The 21,395-nt window shown below is 39.7% G+C and overlaps 1 protein-coding gene across 6 annotated transcripts in view; it reads left to right on the forward strand.

Moving 5' to 3' along the window:
- LOC138420281 (interferon-induced very large GTPase 1-like) overlaps positions 1-21,395 on the forward strand; it is an 86,913-nt gene that overhangs the window by 39,745 nt on the left and 25,773 nt on the right. For 3 of the 6 annotated variants that reach the window (XM_069553383.1, XM_069553382.1, XM_069553384.1), the window contains one exon: positions 6,229-6,298. The exons of the other annotated variants lie outside the window; for them this stretch is intronic. The gene's annotated coding sequence lies outside the window, so the exon portion shown is untranslated. The remainder of the gene's footprint in view (positions 1-6,228; positions 6,299-21,395) is intronic. 6 annotated transcript variants of the gene reach the window in all.

Here is a 21,395-nt window from a genome sequence, read left to right on the forward strand (position 1 = left end):
AAATTCATTTGGCAGGTATTTATCTTTCTGTATACGGAATCATATTATACATATTCTTTTCTATCTGGCTTGTTTCAAAACTTGAAAATGTGAGATTTACCCATATTGTTGTGTATCACCATGATATTATTTTTATTATTGTATGAATGTGTCACTTTTTATTTACCATGTGACTGTGAAAGGACACCAGGATGGTTTCCAGTTTTTTACTTTTATGAATAGTGGTGCTGTGAACATTCTGGTGGATAAGTCTTGATGTGTGTTTACACACAGTTCTACTAGCATATACATAAGGGTGAAAAATTGGACTTATTCCTGTCACTTATTTATATGTACCCATAATTTCTTCTTTTGAAGCTTTTTTGCCTACTTTTATGATACCAATTGAGATTTCTTTATTTCATTTTATGATCTCATTAGTTAGGATGATGGACAGAGAAGCCTGCGGGACTACATTACATGTGGTCACAAAAAGTTGGACATGACTGAGCATGCACACACACACAGAGAAAGGAATCACCCTTTAATGTCATTACTAACTTTCATTTTTTTATGTCACATTCAAAAATAAATTTTTACCAGCTTGGTACATTTTTATTCTCATTACCATGAAACATAAACACACACAGAGTATCCTCACCTATACCACCTTGTGGTGTATTGAGCTAACTGGAATTTTTAAAGTTTTCATTAAGTATATTTCCTTCATAATATTGTGTTAGTTACTACTGTACAGCAAACTGAATCAGCTATACAAATACATATATCCTCTCTTTTTTGGATTTCCTTCCCATTTAGGTCACCGCAGAGCACTGCATACAGTTTCCTGTGCTATACAGTAGGCTCTCATTTGTTATCTATTTTATACATAGTATGTATATGTCTGTCCCAACCTCCCAGTTCATCCCGTCCTCCTTTCCCCCTTGATACCTATCTATGTATTTGTTCTCTACGTCTGTGTCACTATTTCTGCTTTATAAATAAGATCATCTATGGCAATTCTTTCTAATTCCACATATATGCATTAATATATGATATTTGTTTTTCTTTTTTTGACTTAATTCACTCTGTATAAAAGTCTCTAGGTCCATCCACCTCTCTACCAATGACCCAATTTCGTTCCTTTCTATGACTGAGTAATGTTCCATTGTATATATGTACCACTTCTACTTTATCCATTTCTCTGTTGATGGACATTTAGGTTGTTTCCATATCCTGGTTATTGTAAATGGTGCTGCAATGAACATGTGTCTTTTTGAAATATAGTTTTCTTTGGGTAACTGCCCAGTAGTGGGATTGCTGGGTCACATTTTAGTTCTATTTTTAGTTTTTCAAGGATCATGGAAAAAGCAAGAGAGTTCCAGAAATCACATATTTCTGCTTTATTGACTATGCCAAAGCCTTTGACTGTGTGGTCACAATAAACTGTGCAAAATTCTGAAAGAAATGGGAATACCAGACCATCTAAACTGCCTCTTGAGAAATCTGTATGCAGGTCAGGAAGCAACAGTTACAACTGGACATGGAACAACAGACTGGTTCCAAATAGGAAAAGGAGTACGTCAAGGTGATATATTGTCACCCTGCTTATTTAACTTATATGCAGAGAACATCATGAGAAATGCTGTACTGGAAGAAACACAAGCTGGAATCAAGATTGCTGGGAGAAATAACAATCACCTCACATATGCAGATGGCACCACCCTTATGGCAGAAAGTGAAGACGAACTAAAAAGCCTCTTGATGAAAGTGAAAGAGGAGAGTGAAAAAGTTGGTTTAAAGCTCAACATTCAGAAAACGAAGATCATGACATCCGGTCCCATCACTTCATGGGAAATCAATGGAAACAGTGGAAACAGTGTCAGACTTTATTTTGGGGGGGCTCCAAAATCACTGCAGATGGTGACTGCAGCCATGAAATTAAAAGTCACTTACTCCTTCGAAGAAAAGTTATGATCCAACCTAGATAGTATATTCAAAAGCAGAGACATTACTTTGCGGACTAAGATCCGTCTAGTCAAGGCTATGGTTTTTCCTGTGGTCGTGTATGGATGTGAGAGTTGGACTGTGAAGAAGGCTGAGCGCCGAAGAATTGATGCTTTGAACTGTGGTGTTGGAGAAGACTGCTGAGAGTCCCTTGGACTACAAGGAGATCCAACCAGTCCATTCTGGAGGAGATCGGCCCTGGGATTTCTTTGGAAGGAATGATGCTAAAGCTGAAACTCCAGTACTTTGGTCACTTCATGAGAAGAACTGACTCATTGGAAAAGACTCTGATGCTGGGAGGGGTTGGGGGCAGGAGGAGAAGTCGACGACAGAGGATGAGATGGCTGGATGGCATCACTGACTCAGTGGACGTGAGCCTGAGTGAACTCCAGGAGTTGGTGATGGACAGGGAGGCCTGGTGTGCTGTGATTCATGGGGTTGTAAAGAGTCAGACACGACTGAGTGACTGAACTGAACTGAACTGAAGACCACAAGCTGGAATCAAGATTGCTGGGAGAAATACCAATAACCTCAGATATGCAGATGACACCACCCTTATGGCAGAAAGTGAAGAGGAACTAAAAAGCCTCTTGATGAAAGTGAAAGAGGAGAGTGGAAAAGTTGGCTTAAAGCTCAACATTCAGAAAACGAAGATCATGGCATCCGGTCCCATCACTTCATGGGAAATAGATGTGGAAACAGTGGAAACAGTGTCAGACTTAATTTTGGGCTCTCCAAAATCACTGTAGATGGTGACTGCAGCCATGAAATTAAAAGACGCTTACTCCTTGGAAGAAAAGTTATGATCAACCTAGATAACATATTCAAAAGCAGAGACATTACTTTGCCGACTAAGGTCCGTCTAGTCAAGGCTATGGTTTTTCCTGTGGTCATGTATGGATGTGAGCGTTGGACTATGAAGAAGGCTGAGCGCTGAAGAATTGATGCTTTTGAACTGTGGTGTTGGAGAAGACTGTTGAGAGTCCCTTGGACTGCAAGGACATCCAACCAGTCCATTCTGAAGGAGATCAGCCCTGGGATTTCTTTGGAAGGAATGATGCTAAAGCTGAAACTCCCATACTTTGGCCACCTCATGAGAAAATTTGACTCATTGGAAAAGACTCTGATGCTGGGAAGGATTGGGGGCAGGAGGAGAAGGGGACAACAGAGGATGAGATGGCTGGATTCCATCATGGACTCGATGGATGTGAGTCTGAGTGAACTCAGGGAGATGGTGATGAACAGGGAGGCCTGGGGTGCTCTGATTCATGGGGTCGCAAAGAGTCGGACACGACTGAGCGACTGAACTGAACTGAACTGAAGGAATATTTATACTGTTCTCCTTAATGGCTATGTCAATTTACAATCCCACCAACAGTGCATGGGTTTCCCTTTCTCCATACCCTCTCAAGCATTCATTGCTTGTATGAACTAGCTAGAATTTTCATTATAACTGTTTTCAATTTTTACCTCATACAATAAAAATCATTTACACTAGTAGCTTTACTTTTTCCTTTACTAATATGGTTGACAGATAATCTTAGCATCCAAATCATATACTTTAAGAATATTGAAAATAGTGCTATAATATCATGTAGCAATACTATGCTACTACTGGGAACTCTGACATCTGTCTGCTTTTATTAGTAACATATCTATAAATAACCAAGATTGTTCATTTGCTTAATATTCAAACTCCTTACTATCTATACTATGAATAGGAGAGTATTTCCAGGATATAGTAAACAGAGTTGTTTCTTTTGTTGTTAACTTCATATAACATTTGATCTAAATTTTCATTATGGCCAATCAGGCCTACTACAGCTCTGGGAAATAGTCTATTTTTTTTCTTTGATAATTTCTGAAATTATCAGAAATTTCAGATAATTTTTCTAACCATATTAGACTCAGTCACATGTCAGCAGCATTTCTGGATATAGCCAACCTGTCTCCTTAAAAAGCTTTATACCTCTGCACAGGCCTTTCCATTTCTTTATCCTTTGAAGTTAAACTCTTAAGAAATTTAACTCAGCTGAACATTCTAGCACAGTAGTTGAATTTTCATGTGTATTCATTCAAATACTGAGATAGAAACATACTTCAACTGGAAACTGAGAAGTAAAGAGAGTCAAATGATACATCATCATGTTTAGGTCAACAGAAATGGCAAATTTATTTTTTACACTGGTTTTTTTTTAATGTGATTCACCACTTGGCAGCATTTGTAAAATGAAAGTTGAGGTGTTTATAAAAACCACACTTCCTGAGCAATAAGCTAGACCTTCCATGTCAGATTCACTGTGAGTGGGGCTGGGAATCCACATTTTTAAGATGTCCTCAGGTAATCATTACTCAATATAAAGTCTGAGGACAACTACTTTCAAAGATTAACTCATGTTTTTAACTTTAAATTGGTTTAAAACCAAGTCAAATTCAATCAGTCAGAAGAGTAAGGACATTACAATCCTTAACACCTGCATTAATTTGCTGTAATTTCTGCCTGTTTTGAATAGATTCTTGCCTTCTTTAAATCTATCTCTATAATTTGGCACACAAAATGACCAAAATTATACACTTCCCTGGTGACTCAAACGGTAAAGAAACTGTCTGAAATGAAGGAGACTTGGGTTTGATCCCTGGGTTTGGAAGACTCCCTGGAGAAGGGAACAGCAACCCACTCCAGTATTCTTGCCTGGAGAACTCCATGGACAGAGGAGCCTAGCAGGCTACATAGAGCCCATAGCATCACTAAGAGTTGGAAAAAACTAAGAGACTATCATTTCACTTCATATTCATATTATAAGCAAGGTAGAGAAACCATTGATAAAATCATTCCATTACCACGAAAAATGGCTAAATAATCTATCTCTAGGCCAAAAGTCCTTCACGGTAGGCAAAAGCAAAGCAGACAAGAACTAAAAGAATCTTTTCTTCTCCTCATCCTTCTTCCTGCTACACATACCTCTACTTCTCTTTCATTGAACAACGCCAGTATCAGCTGTGAGGCACACAAAGCTACAAAGAATGACTTGTTGACATTGGAAACTATTAGAACAAGTGCCTTATACACAAGTGCTCAAATATACACACTATTTTATATGTATTTTTCTTTCCGAATAAGTCGATAAAAGACAAAAGAGGATCTTCAACAATGATATAGTTCTATGACTATTACTATTACTAGATCCCTGCTGGAACTGACAAACGTGATTTTTATGTGACTTCAGAGGATTTCTTCCCAGACACTCTAGTTGGAGGTGGAAGGGAGGGATCCTGGTATACAACTTAACTGCAAAACTGATTTACTCTTCAGGAAAATACTAGTGTCTTCTGGAACTACATACACCTAGTAAAGGCCTCTGCATTCACGTTCAGCAGAGATCATTTTGTTAGGTTACAGTAGATACCAAGGATTCAGTCTTTAGCAAGAATTAAACATATGGATTGATTTCCACATTACACTTTCTGTAGTCAATATAAAATCTTACTTTTACCATGCTGCTTGATGATCAAAGGTTGTGTCCATTGGGGCATAAACCAATGCTTTCAAATCACAGGCAGATCATCTTCTAATGTGGGGATATATCCATAGTGTACCAGTTCCCTTCAGGGAAAGTAATCTTGAAAAATGTCTTCTGACACATTCAACTCCTACCCAACACTCAGCACAGTTACTCATGCAGAATGAAGAATGACAGGAGCCTGACAGTGTAACAGGACAGACAGACTCCCCAGCTTTCCAGTGTCACAACAATATCTGTCCAAATCTGAACCAGACCATCCAATGGAGACAATCTTTGAGAAGTCTACCCTTCTCTATATGTGTCTTTGTCTGTGCTCTCGAACTGGCAGCTCTGAGAATTCTAGGTCAGTAGGCTTAGTCTTAAAGTCTTAGAGGGAAACAGCAGCTACAGCTACTGTTCTACATTTTTTGTTCCTTCCTAACCTATATAGAGGTCAATGACTATGGGATTTCAAATGCTAAAGAGGCCTTCTTTGGGTTACAGTTTCCCACATCTCCTAAGGGAAAGCATCTCCCCATTTTGAGACAACAAGAAAATAATAGAATTGCTAAAACATTAGCAGAAAAGACACACAGCATCTCCATTAACTTTCAGTCTATAGCAAAATTTTGAAAGTTATATTCCATGTGGCAACAATTTTCATATTGCTGTTTCCTATTCTTTCCTAATTGGAAATTTCCAATGCTATTTCCTAATATTGCCTATTATCTCATGGCAGAAGCTTCAGGAGATGGGAAGTCACTTCTGAAAGAAAACCTACAGGATCAGTGTTCCTGACTGCAGTTGTGGTATGTAGTTTCTAGTTAAAGTAAAAATCTAACGAACAAAAAACCTTGGCCTTAATTTAGACCCTTAAGTCTTGATCTTTCCTTTCATTCCCCAATGTATGTAAGCTTCCCAATCTTTATTGGACTTGACATATTATCATTAAACCCTATATTTATTCTCCCTGGAGTGGTGTGGGTCTGACATTCTACTTTCGGTCTTCATGGTCTCCTGGAGATTGGAACCTGCTTCTACCTTGGGGAGCTTCTCTTTTTCCTACATTTCCATTCTTGGTCCCATAAGGCTGCTCTAGTCCTTGGAATTTATTCATCCCATTCAAACAGCCTTTTCTCTTTTCATGAGGTTTTCCCTTACCACTTTTCAGGTTATTTTAGTTCATAGGCCAATCTGAACTGAATATCGTCTCTTAAAATTTGCCTCTACTGCCTGGAATAGCTTTAGGCACCAAATGAATTTCATGTACAGAATAGCTCAGTTATAATCCTAAGCCACCTAAACTCCAAGTCCCTTTGGTCAACTAAAAGGATATCTTCAAGTTTATATGTATCTTCATATAACAGCCATCTTACTTGTTTGGATGGAATACACTCCCTGGGCTATGCTTCTCTCTTAATTCCTTTCTCTACTCTACCCTGATGCATTGAAAAATTTCCTGGAACCTGATCTGTATATGCATTCCTTCCAAGTTCTCTGGTTTAGGTCTTCAAGTCTCCACTAACAGTTCCTCTCTCCAGATTTTCCTAAACTGTGAAGCATGCTCTTGTAAGTAAGAGAATCTGATTCTCCTTTGGCTAGGTGGTGGCAAACTCCTTCAGATCCGCCTCCCCTTCAGTGGGATTTACCTCATTGAGTCCCACATCCCTCTGGGCACCGAGACTGTGGTTCCAGCAGAGACTTTAGAAAAATCAAAAGACAGGAAGTGTTAACATTTACTGAGCTCTTCAGTTCAGTTCAGTCACTCAGTTGTGTCCAACTCTTTGCGACCCCATGAATCGCAGCTTGCCAGGCCTCCCTGTCCATCACCAACTCCTGGAGTTCACACAAACTCACGTTCATCGAGTCGGTGTAGGAACCCAGCCATCTCAACCTCTGTCATCGCCTTTCCTCCTGCCCCCAATCCCTCCCAGCGTCAGAGTCTTTTCCAGTGAGTCAAGTCTTCGCATGAGGTGGCCAGAGTACTGGAATTTCAGCCTTAGCATCATTCCTTCTAAAGAACACCCAGGGCTGATCTCTTCTAGAATGGACTGGTTGGATCTCCCTGCAGTCCAAGGGACTCTCAAGAGTCTTCTCCAATACCACAGTTCAAGAGCATCAATTCTTCAGAACTCAGCTTTCTTCACAGTCCAACTCTCACATCCATACATGACCACTAGAAATACCATAGCCTTGACTAGAAGGATCATTGTTGGCAAAGTAATGTCTCTGCTTTTCAATAAGCTCTCTAGGTTGGTCATAACTTTCCTTCCAAGGAGTAAGCGCCTTTTAATTTCATGGCTGCAATCACCATCTACAGTGATTTTGGAGCCCCCCAAAATTAAGACTGACACTCTTTCCACTGTTTCCGCATCTACTTCCCATGAAGTGATGAGACCAGATGCCATGATTGTTTTCTGAATGTTGAGCTTTAAGCCAACTTTTCCACTCTCCTCTTTCATCAAGAGGCTTTTTAGTTCCTCTTCACTTTCTGCAGTAAGGGTGGTGTCATCTGCATACCTAGGTTATTGATATTTCTCCTGGCAATCTTGATTCCAGCTTGTGCTCTTCAGTTCAGTTCAGTTCAGTCACTCAGTCATGTCCGACTCTTTGCAACCCCATGAATCACAGCACACCAGACCTCCCTGTCCATCACCATCTCCCGGAGTTCACTCAGACTCATGTCCATCGAGTCAGTGATGCCATCCAGCCATCTCATCCTCTGTCGTCCCCTTCTCCTCCTGACCCCAATCCCTCCCAGTGTCAGAGCCTTTTCCAATGAGTCAACTCTTCACATGAGGTGGCCAAAGTACTAGAGTTTCAGCTTTAGCATCATTCCTTCCAAAGAAATCCCAGGGCCGATCTCCTTCAGAAAGGACTGGTTGGATCTCCTTGTAGTCCAAGGGACTCTCAGGAGTCTTCTCCAACACCACAATTCAAAGCATCAATTCTTCGGTGCTCAGCCTTCTTCACAGTTCTACTCTCACATCCATACATGACCACAGGAAAAACTGTAGCCTTGACTAGACAGACCTTAACAAAGCAATGTCTCTGCTTTTGAATATACTATCTAGGTTGGTCATAACTTTTCTTCGAAGGAGTAAGTGTCTTTTAATTTCATGGCTGCAATCATCATCTGCAGTGATTTTGGAGCCCCCCAAAATTAAGTCTGACACTCTTTCCACTGTTTCCCCATCTATTTATGTCAAATAGTGGACTGAGGACTTCTCATATACTTACCACTTGGCACGCAAATGAGTGTAGCTCCATGATTCAAGGCCTACCTAATGACCTCCCTTTGCTGCTAAACAATAGAATGTAGCATAGATGAAGAAATTTTCAAATAAAATTAAGGACCAAATCAATTGATTTTGCTTTAACCAAAAGGAAAATTATCCTGGATAGGCTCAACTTAATCAGGCAAAAGGCCTTGAAGAGAGACTCAGCCCTTCTCTAGAGACAATTTCCCTCCTGCTGACTTACAGAAGTAAGCTATCATGTTGAAGGAAAGCCTATGGAAAAGATAATGTGGCCAGGAACTGTGAACACTCTTAAAATCACAGGAAAATTAATTCTGTCAATATGTATAAGCTAAGAGCAGCTTATCTAGTTGAAACTCTAGATGAAAACACAGCTCAGTCAACACCTGGAGTGCTGCCTTATAAACCTTGAATACAGCACGCAGCTAAGTCTTGCCAGACTCCTGACAGTAGCTGGGATATCTGTGTTTTGAGTTGTGGTAATCCATTTTCTAATCTTTAAGTATGCTGCAGTGAGAGCTCAGAAGAAATATAGGAACATGTTATTAGAAACAGAAGGAGGAAGATTCTTGTTACAAAGTGATAAAAAAAAACTTAGCAAAATTATACCTAGAGTTATGGTTAAGAAAATACTTAAAACCTGGTTTATACTTAGGGAGACTTCCAAGTAAAGGGTTAAAAGTGACTCTTGAATTTTTTTTTCAATTTATGATAATATGCGAGAGGAGAATAATAAATTGAGGAAAGAACTGTTAAACAAAATGAAATCAAGACCTTAGAATTTTGAAATTTCTCACCATCTGTAAGAATTAAGAGATTCACAGTCAATCTCTGTTTAGTATGATTGTGCAACTTTTCCCTAAAACTTCAGTAAGATTAAAAGGTAAAGTAATCAGGCACAAAAATAGGCCTTCCTATCGTTTTAAGGAGAAAGGTTCCTTATAAAACTAGAAATAAAACTACCATATGAGCCAACAACCCTACTACTGGGCTATATATACCCTGAGAAAACCATAATTGAAAGAGACACCCATACCCCAATATTCACTGCACCACTATTTATAATGGCTGGGACATGGAAGCAAACTAGATGTCTATTGACAGATGAATGGATAGAGAAGCTGTGGTGTAAATACACAATGGAATATTCCCCAGCCATATAAAGGAATGCATTTGAGCCAGTTCTAAAGAGGTGGATGAACTTAGAGCCTATTATACAGAGTTAAGTAAATCAGAAAGATAAAAACAAATATGGTATATTAACACCTATATATGGAATCTAGAAAGACAGTATTGATGAACCTAGTTACAGGGCAGCAATGGAAACAATCCTAAAAGATGATGCTGTAAAAGGGCTGCACTCAATATGCCAGCAAACTCAGAAAACTCAGCAGTGGCCACAGGACTGGAAAAGGTCAGTTTTCATCCCAATCCCAAAGAAAGGTAGTGCCAAAGAATGCTAAAACTACCACACAATTGTACTCATCTCACATGCTAGTAAAGTAATGCTCAAAATTCTCCAAGCTAGGCTTCAACAGTACATGAACCATCAACTTCCAGATGTTCAAGCTGGTTTTAGAAAAGGCAGAGGGACCAGAAATCAAAGTGCTAGCATCCACTGGATCATCAATAACAGCAAGAGAGTTCCAGAAAAACATCTACTTCTGCTTCATTGACTATGCCAATGCCTTTGACTGTGTGGATGACAACAACTGTGGAAAATTCGGAAAGAGATGGGACTACCAGACCATCTGCTTTGCCTCCTGAGAAACCTGCATGCAGGTCAAGAAGCAACAGTTAGAACTGGACATTGACAATGGACTGGTTCAAAATTGGCAAAGGAGTACGTCAGGGCTGTATATTGTCACCCTGCTTATTTAACTTATATACAGAGTACATTATGAGAAATGCCAGGCTGGAAGAAGCACAGGCTGGAATCAAGATTGCTGGGAGAAATATCATAACCTCAGATATGCATATGACACCACCCTTATGGCAGAAAGCGAAGAAGAAATGAAGAGCCTCTTGATGAAAGTGAAAAAGTTAAGGACAGTGAAAACCTTGGCTTAAAACTCAACATTCAGAAAGCTAACATTATGCCATCTGGTCCTATTACTTCATGGCAAATATATGGGGAAACAGTGGAAACAAACAGTGGCTGACTTTAGTTTTTCAGGCTCCAAAATCACTGCAGATGGTCATTGCAGCCATGAAATAAAAAGATGCTTATTCCTTGGAAGAAAAGTTATGACCAACCTAGATAGCATATTAAAAAGAAGAGACATTACTTTGCCAACAAAGGTCCACCTAGTCAGAGCTATGGTTTTTCCAGTAGTCATGTGTGGATGTGAGAGTTGGATTATCAAGAAAGCTGAGCACTGAAGAATTGATGTTTTGAGCTGTGGTGTTAGAGAAGACTCTTGAAAGTCCCTTGGACTGCAAGGAGATCCAACCAGTCCGTCATAAAGGAGATCAGTCCTGAATATTCATTAGAAGGACTGATGCTGAAGCTGAAACTCCAATACTTTGGCCACCTGATGTGAAGAGCTGACTCACTGGAAAAGACCCTGATGCTGGGAAAGATTGAAGGCAGGAGGAGAAGGGGACACAGAGGATGAGATGGTTGGATGGCATCACCGACTTGATGGACATGAGTTTGAGTGGACTCCAGGAGTTGGTGATGGACAGGAAGGCCTGGCATTCTGCAGTCCATGGGGTTGCAGAGTCGAACACGTCTGAGCAACTGTACAACAGATTTGTGGACACAACAAGGGTAGGAGAGGTTGAGATGAATTCAGAGAGTAACATGGAAACACATATTACCATATGTAAAATAGATAGCCAGTGGGAATTTGCTATATGATGCAGGGAGCTCAACCCACTGCTCTGTGACAACCTAGAGGGGTGGGAGGGTAGGTTGGAGGGAGGTTTAAGAGGGAGGAGACATATGTATACTTGGCTGATTCATGTTCATGTATGGCAGAAACCAACACAATACTGTAAAGCAATTATCCTTCAATTAAAAATAATAATAAATAAAAATCATTTTAACCACACCCTCCCCAAAAAGAGGATAAGGGTTTCCCTCACAGATATCAACCAAATTAGAAGTCCTCTGGGAAACTTAAGGGTACTGTTTCCTACTATTTCAGCAGGAGGGCAAAGCTTGGAAGGGTTTGTCTGCAAAAGATCGATAAATGTGGCTTTTGCCTAGATGAGTGAATCCCACTGACATTTACAGAAGATCCACTAAGTTCTTGAGAAAATCTGTTCAGCAGAAACACTACCAAGCTGATGTTGGAGAGGTTGTCTGTTCATGTCTGTCAGATATAGCTGGTTTAGAGTATTGTTCAACTCCCCTATTTGCTACTGATCTTCTAATTGTTTATCCATATGGAAAGTATAGCATTGAAATCTCCCAAGTTTATTTGAGAACTGTATATTTCTGCTTTCACTTCTCAATTTGTGCTTCATATGTTTTAGATCCCTAGGTTTATATCTTCCTGATGGGTCCACATTTTAACAATATTTAGTGTTCCTCCTTGCCTCTTGTAAAATTTTTTATATAAATTTATTTATTTTAATTGGAAGCTAATTACTTTACAGTATTGTGTTGGTTTTGCCATACATCGACATGAATCCACCATGAGTGTACACATCTGCCCTATCCTGAACCCCCCTCCCGGCTCCCTCCGCATATCACCCCTCTGGGTTATCCCAGTGCACCAGCCCCGAGCATCCTGTATCATGCATGGAACTTGGACTGGCGCTTCGTTTCACATATGATAATACACATGTTTCAATGCCATTCTCCCAAATCATCCCACCTTCACCCTCTCCCACAGAGTGCAAAAACTATTCTTTACATCTGTGTCTCTTTTGCTGTCTTGCATACAAGGTTATTGTTACCATCTTTCTAAATTCCATATATATATGTTAGTAAAAGAAGATCAGTCCTGGGTATTCTTTGGAAGGACTGATGCTAAAGCTGATATTCCAATACTTTGGCCACCTCATGCAAAGAGTTGACTCATTGGAAAAGACTCTGATGCTGGGAGGGATCGAGGGCAGGAGGAGAAGGGGATGACAGAGGATGAGATGGCTGGATGGCATCACCGACTCAATGGACATGAGTTTGAGTGAACTCTGGGAGTTGGTGATGGACAGGGAGGCCTGGCGTGAGGCAATTCATGGGGTCGCAAAGAGTCGGACATGATTGAGCAACTAAACTGAACTGAACTGATGTTGTATTTGTTTTTCTTTCTGGCTTATTTCACTCTGTATAATAGGCTCCAGTTTCATCCACCTCATTAGAACTGATTCAAATGTATTTTTTTAGTGGCTGAGTAATATTCCATTGTGTATATGTACCACAGCTTTCTTATACATTCGTCTGCTGGTGGACATCTAGGTTGATTCCATGTCCTGGCTATTATAAACAGTGCTGTGATGAACATTAGAGTACACGTGTCTCTTTCAACTCTGGTTTCCTCTATGTGTATGCCCAGAAGTGGGATTGCTGGGTCGTATGGCAGTTCTATTTCCAGGTTTTACAGGAATCTCCACACTGTTCTCCATAGTGGCTGTATTAGTTTGCATTCCCAGTGTAAGAGGGTTCCCTTTTCTCCAAACCCTCTCCAGCATTTATTGTTGTAGACTTTTGCATAGCAGCCATTCTGACTGGCATGAAATGGTACCTCACTGTGGTTTTGCTTTGCATTTCTCTAAGTACTTTGGCCAACTCATGCAAAGAGTTGACTCATTGGGAAAGACTTTGATGCTGGGAGGGATTGAGGGCAGGAGGAGAAGGGGACGACAGAGGATGAGATGGCTGGATGGTATCACTCACTCGATGGACGTGAGTCTGAGTGAACTCCGGGAGTTGGTGATGATGGACAGGGAGGCCTGGCGTGCTGCGATTCATGGGGTCGCAAAGAGTCTGACACGACTGAGTGACTGAACTGAACTGAACTGAGTAATGAGTGATGTGGAGCACCTTTTCGTGTGTTTGTTAGCTATCTGTATGTCTTCTTTGGAGAAATGTCTGTTTAGTTCTTTGGCCCATTTTTTGATTGGGTCATTTATTTTTCTGGAATTGAGCTGCAGGAGTTGCTTGTATATTTTAGAGATTAATTCTTTGTCAGTTGCTTCATTTGCTGTTATTTTCTCCCATTCTGAAGGCTATCTTTTCACCTTGCTTATGGATTCCTTTGTTGTGCAGCAGGTTTTAATTTCAATTGGGTCCCATTTGTTTATCTTTGCTTTTATTTCCAATATTCTGGGAGGTAGATCATAGAGGATCCTGCTGTGATTTATGTTGGAGAGTGTTTTGCCTATGTTCACCTCTAGGAGTTTTATAGTTTCTGGTCTTACGTTTAGATTTTTAATCCATTTTTGAGTTTATTTTTGTGTATGGTGTTAGAAAGTGTTCTAGTTTCATTCTTTTACAAGCAGTTGACCAGTTTTCCCAGCACTGCTTGTTAAAGAGATTGTCTTTTCTCCATTGTACATTCTTATTTCCTTTGTCAAAGATAAGGTGTCCATAGGCATGTGGATTTATCTCTGGTCTTTCTATTTTGTGCATAGATCTATATTTCTGTCTTTGTGCCAGTACCATACTGTCTTGATGACTGTGACTTTGTAGTAGAGCCTGAAGTCAGGCAGATTGATTCCTCCAGTTCCATTCTTCTTTCTCAAGATTGCTTTGGCTATTCAAGGTTTTTTGTATTTCCATACAAATTGTGAAATTATTTGTTCTAACTCTGTGAAAAATACCATGGGTAGCTTGATAGGAATTTCATTGAATGTATAGATTGCTTGGGAGAAGGCAATGGCACCCCACTCCAGTACTCTTGCCTGGAAAATCCCATGGATGGAGGAGCCTGGTGGGCTGCAGTCCATGGGGTCGCTAAGGGTCAGACATGACTGAGCGACTTCACTTTCACTTTTCACTTTCATGCATTGGAGAAGGAAATAGCAACCCACTCCAGTGTTCTTGCCTGGAGAATCCCAGGGATGGGGGAGCCTGGTGGGCTGCCATCTATGGGGTCACACAGAGTCGGACATGACTGAAGCGACTTAGCAACAGAAGCAGCATAGATTGCTTTGGGTAGTATATTCATTTTCACTATATTGATTCTTCTGATCCATGAACATGGTATATTTCTCCATCAATTAGTGTCCTCTTTGATTTCTTTCACCAGTGTTTTATAGTCTTCTATATACAGGTGTTTTGTTTCTTTAGGTAGATATATTCTTATATATTATTCTTTTCATTGCAATGGTGAATGGAATTGTTTCCTTAATTTCTATTTCTATTTTCTCATTATTAATGTATAGGAATGCAAGGGATTTCTGTGTGTTGATTTTATATCCTGCCACTTTACTATATTCTTTGATTAGCTCTAGTCATTTTCTGGTGGAGTCTTTAGGGTTTTCTATGTAGAGGATCATGTCATCTGCAAACAGTGAGAGTTTTACTTCTTCTTTTCCAATTTGGATTCCTTTTATTTCTTTTTCTGCTCTGATTGCTGTGGCCAAAACTTCAAAAAAAAAAAAACCAAAACAAAACAAAACTATGTTGAATAGTAGTGGTGAGAGTGGGCACCCTTGTCTTGTTCCTGATGTTAGGGGAAATGCTTTCAATTTTTCACCATTGAGGATAATGTTTGCTGTGGGTTTGTCATATATAGCTTTTATTATGTTGAGGTGTGTTCTTCTATTCCTGCTTTCTGGAGGGCTTTTATCATAAATGGATGTTGAGTTTTGTCAGAGGCTTTCTCTGCATCTATTGAGATAATCATATGGTTTTTATTTTTCAATTTGTTAATGTGGTGTATTACATTGATTGATTTGTGGATATTGCAGAATCCTTGCATCCCTGGGATAAAGCCCATTGGTCATGATGTATGGTCTTTTTAATGTGTTGTTGGATTCTGGTTGCTGGAATTTTGTTAAGGATTTTTGCATCTATGTTCATCAATGATATTGGCCTGTAGTTTTCTTTTTGTGTGGCATCGTTGTCAGGTGTTGGCATTAGGGTGATGGTGGCCTCATAGAATGAGTTTGGAAGTTTACCTTCCTCTGCAATTTTCTGGAAGAGTTGGAGTAGGATAGGTATTAGTTATTCTCTAAATTTTTGGTAGAATTCAGCTGTGAAGCCGTCTGGACCTGGGCTTTGTTTTCTGGAAGATTTCTGATTACAGTTTCAATTTCCGTGCTTATGATGGGTCTGTTAAGATTTTCTATTTCTTAAAAGTTGTACTTTTCTAAGAATCTGTCCATTTCTTCCAGCTTGCCCATTTTATTGACATATAATTGCTGATAGTAGTCTCTTATGATCCTTTGTATTTCTGTGTTGTCTGTTGTGATCTCTCCATGTTCATTTCTAATTTTATTGATTTGATTTTTCTCCCTTTGTTTCTCGATGAGTCTGGCTAATGGTTTGTCAATTTTATTTATCCTCTCAACAGACCAGCTTTGGCTTTGTTGATTTTTGCTATGGTGTCTTTTGTTTCTTTTGCATTTATTTCTGCCCTAGTTTTTAAGATTTCTTTCCTTCTACTAACCCTGGGATTCTTCATTTCTTCTTTTTCTATTTGCTTTAGGTGTAGAGTTAGGTTATTTATTTGACTTTTTTCTTGTTTCTTGAGATATGCCTGTATTGCTATGAACCTTCCCCTTAGCACTGCTTTTCCAGTGTCCCACAGGTTTGGGGTTGTTGTGTTTTCATTTTCATTCATTTCTATGCATATTTTGATTTCTTTTTTGAGTTCTTCTGTGATTTGTTGGTTATTCAGCAGTGTGTTGTTCAGCCTCCATATGTTGGAATTTTTAATAGTTTTTCTCCTGTAATTGAGATCTAATCTTAATGCATTGTGGTCAGAAAAGATGCTTGGAATGATTTCAATTTTTTGGAATTTACAAAGGCTACATTTATGGCCCAGGATGTGATCTGTCCTGGAGAAGGTTCCATGTGTGCTTGAGAAAAAGGTGAAATTCATTGTTTATGGGTGCAATGTCCTACAGATATCAATTAGATCTAACTGATCTATTGTATCATTTAAAGTTTGTGTTTCCTTGTTAATTTTCTGTTCAGTTGATCTATCCATAGGTGTGAGTGGGGTATTAAAGTCTCCCACTATTATTGTGTTATTGTTAATTTCCCTGTTCATACTTGTTAGCATTTGTTTTACATGCTGCGGTGCTCCTATGTTGGGTGCATATATATTTATAATTGTTATATCTTCTTCTTGGATTGATCCTTTGATCATTATGTAGTGTCCTTCTTTGTCTCTTTTCACAGCCCGTGTTTTAAAGTCTATTTTATCTGATATGAGTATTGCTACTCCTGCTTTCTTTTGGTCTCTATTTGCGTGGAATATCTTTTTCCAGCCCTTCACTTTCAGTCTGTACGTGTCCCTTGTTTCGAGGTGGGTCTCTTGTAGACAACATATATAGGGGTCTTGTTTTTGTATTCATGCAGCCAGTCTTTGTCTTTTGGATGGGACATTCAACCCATTTACGCTTAAGGTAACTATTGATAAGTATGATCCCGTTGCCATTTACTTTATTGTTTTGGTTTCGAGTTTATACACCCTTTCTGTGTTTCCTATCTAGAGAAGATCCTTTAGCATTTGTTGGAGAGCTGGTTTGGTGGTGTTGAATTCTCTCAGCTTTTGTTTGCCTGTAAAGCTTTTGATTTCTCCTTCATATTTGAATGAGATCCTTGCTGGGTACAGTAATCTGGGCTGTAGGTTATTTTCTTTCATCACTTTAAGTATGTCCTGCCATTCCCTCCTGGCCTGAAGAGTTTCTATTGAAAGATCAGCTGTTATCCTTATGGGAATCCCCTTGTGTGTTATTTGTTGTTTTCCCCTTGCTGCTTTTAATATTTGTTCTCTGTGTTTGATCTTTGTTAATTTGATCAGTATGTGCCTTGGGGTATTTCGCCTTGGGTTTATCCTGTTTGGGACTCTTTGGTTTTCTTGGTCTTGAGTAATTATTTCCTTCCCCATTTTAGGGAAGTTTTCAACTATTATCTCCTCAAGTATTTTCTCATGGTCTTTCTTTTGTCTTCTTCTGGGATTCCTATGATTCGAATGTTGGGCATGTAACATTGTCCCAGAGGTCTCTGAGACTGTCTTCATTTCTTTTAATTTGTTTTTCTTTTTTCCTCTCTGTTTCATTTATTTCTATCATTCTATCTTCTACCTCACCTATCCTATCTTCTGCCTCCATTATTCTACTGTTTGTTCCCTCCAGAGTGTTTTTGATCTCATTTATTGAATTATTCATTGTATATTGACTATTTTTTATTTCTTCTAGGTCCTGTTAAACCTTCCTTACATCTTCTCAATCCTTGTCTCCAGGCTATTTATCTGTAACTCCATTTTGTTTTCAAGATTTTGGATCATTTTCACTATCATTATTCAGAATTCTTTATCAGGTAGATTCCTTATCTCTTCCTCTTTGGTTTGGTTTGGTGGGCATTTATCCTGTTCCTTTACCTGCTGGGTATCCCTCTGCCTCTTCATCTTGTTTATTGCTGTGTTTGGGATGGCCTTTCCATGTTCTGGCAGTTTGTGGAGTTCTCTTTATTGTGGAGTTTCCTCGCTGTGGGTGGGGTTGGACAGGTGGCTTGTCTAGGTTTCCTGGTTAGGGAAGCTTATGTTGGTGTTCTGGTGGGTGGAGCTAGAATTCTTCTGTCACTTCCAAAGCTGTTCCCTCTGTTTTAGCTTCTTCTGTGTGCTGGCCTCTTCAGTATCTAATTTCCACCCTGACACAAGGGGGCGGTGGTGGACACTTTTTAAGGCTCACTTGTTCAGTCGTGCTGTGGGGAGGAAAGAACACTGCAAACAAATAACATTGGCGTGTGCTCGCAGTGTCTCAGCCACACTGGGTTTGCCCCTGATGACGGTGTGTGTGCTTTCCCTGTCTACACTGCTTACGCTCTAGGTTGCTCTGCCTGGAACATTCTGAGGCCAGCCCTGGGTTGTATGCACCTCCCAGGTGTAAGCTGCTCAGGTTCAGGTACTCAGGTAGCCCTCACAGGAGCAGACTCGGTTGGGCCTGCGTTTTGTGCCCTTCCCAGGTCCGAGCAGCTCAGGTGACCAGGCGTTTGGTGAGCACAGTCGCTGCGACTTATCGCCTCCCCAATCCCTGCTGCTCGGTTTTCTGGGTATACAACCGGCGCACCTTCTCAGGTGGATGTTGACTGTCCAGAATCCGAAGAAATCTTGGTTAGTAATGAAGCCTGCTTGCAGTTAGGTAGACAATGCCTCTCTGGGGCTGCAATTGCCCCCTTCCAGCTCTGGCTGCCCTTGCCTGCCTGTCTCCAGCGGGGGACGGGCTGTTCCGCAGCCGGCTAGCTCTGCTCAGTCCTTTGTTCTGTGAGCAGGCCTGGAGGTGTCTTAGGTTAGGGCTTTTTGCATAGCTCTAGTCAGTCCTTTGTTCTGTGAGCAAGCCTGGCGGTGTCTTAGGTTAGGCCTTTTTGCATGGTAGCTATCCCACAGTCTGGTTTGCTATCTCAAGTTAGTTCTCTCAGATTGCCCTCTCAGATTGCCTCCCTCAGGCCCGGTCCTTACTCTAAACAATGCCACCCCCACCTCCCTTACAGCCCCTGCTTGTTAGTGGCAGATGCAGTCTTCTGAGCTGCTTCTCTGATGGGATTTACCTTTGGGCACGTACTCTGTGGGTTTTAATTATTTATTTATTTTTCCTCCCTGTTATGTTGCCCTCTGAGTTTCCAAGGCTCACAACAGACTTGCCGGTGAGAGTGTTTCCTGGTGTTTGGAAACTTCTCTCTTTTTTAAGACTACTTTCCTGGGACGGAGCTCCGTCCCTCCCTCTTTTGTCTCTCTTTTTATCTTTTCTATTTTTTTATCTTTTCTATTTTTTCCTATCTCCTTTCAATGACAATGGGCTGCTTTTCTGGGTGCCTGATGTCCTCTGCCAGCATTCAGAAGTTGTTTTGTGGAATTTACTCAGCGTTCAAATGTTCTTTTGATGAATCTGTGGGAGAGAAAGTGGTCTCCCCGTCCTATTCCTCCGCCATCTTAGGACCACCCCCAATTTTTGACTGAGTCTATTTTATCTGATCTTAGCACTGATATGTCAGTTCTCTTTTAGTAACTATTTGCCAGGAATGTCCTTTTCCATTCTTTTACTTTTGACCTATTTGTCTTGAATATAAAATGAGTCTTTTCTAGACAGCATATAATAGCATTTTGTTTTTTCATCTATTTTGAGAATATTCACCTTCTAGTAGAAGAGTTTAATCCATTTATAATTACTGATAATAAGACATTTATTTCTGCAATTTTGCCTTGTCTTTCATATGTTTCATATCTTGTTTGTTTCTCAATGTCACCATTAACTGCTTTCTTTTGTGTCTGGTATTTTTGTAGTGTATGATTTTTATTCCTTTCTAATCTGTTTTTCTGTATATTTAAAAGTTATTTTAGCATTGGTTGTGCTGGAGCTTACAATTAACCTCATAAACATGTAACAATTGTAAAAATTCTGATCCTTCATTTCTCCATCCCTCCCCGCATTATGTTATTGCATCACAAATTACATCTTTCTACTTTGTGTGCCCATTTAACATAGGCTTATCATTATCATTTTATGATTTGTCTTTTTGATCAAAGTGGGAAAGAAAAAGGAGTCACAAATGAAAAATACACTAATACTGGCTTACCTATTTCTTTACCTGTGTTATTTCTTCACATGGCTTCAAGTTTACTGTCTAGTATCCTTTCGTTTCAACCTGAAGGACTCTTTAGCATTTCCTATAGGACACATCTAGCGTCACCAACTCAATGAACATGCATTTGAGCAAACTTCAAGAAATACTGAAGGACAAGGAAGCCTGACATGCCACAGTCCACAGGGTCACAAAGAGTCGGATGAAACTCAGCGACTGAACAAATAGGACAGATCTACTATTGATGAATTCCCTCAGCATTTGTTAATCTGGGAATGTCTTAACTTTTTTTTTGAATGATAGTTTTGCCAGATATAGAATTATGACCTTTCTCGCTTTAGGTACTTTAAATATGTCATCACACTACCTTGTGACCTCCATGGTTTCTGCTAAGATGTCCAGTCTTTTTCTTAATGAGTCTCCCTTATATAGGACAGTCATTTCTCTTTTGCTGCTTTCAAGGTTCTTCCTTTGTCTCTGACTTTTAAAAGTTTTATTATAACATGTCTTAGTGTGGATCTCTTGTGTTTTTCCTTTGTAAAGTTCATTGAGCTTCCTGAATGTGTAGATTCATATATTTAATCAAAATATGACTTATTGCTCATAGTTTCTTCAAAATTCTTTTACATCCCTTTCTCTCTATTCTCTCCTTATGAAATTTCCATTATTTGATGTTCTGTTATTGCTGGTGTCTCACAGATCTCATAGGCTCCCTTCATTTTGGTTCATTTCCTTGTCTTTATGTTCCTCAGACTGGATAATTTTAAATGACATGTTTTCAACTTCTCTGGTTTTCAACGCTGACTGCTCAAATCTGATGTTGAAATTCTTAGTGAATTCATTTCCGGTATTGTAAGTTTTAACCTAGAAGTAGTTTGGTCCCTTTTTATAACCTGCATCTCTTTAGAGGTGCACACTGTTTGAGGAATATCATTTCCC

This window comes from Ovis canadensis, chromosome 15 (genome assembly GCF_042477335.2).
Source record: "Ovis canadensis isolate MfBH-ARS-UI-01 breed Bighorn chromosome 15, ARS-UI_OviCan_v2, whole genome shotgun sequence".
In the NCBI taxonomy this organism is placed as follows: Eukaryota; Metazoa; Chordata; class Mammalia; order Artiodactyla; family Bovidae; genus Ovis; species Ovis canadensis.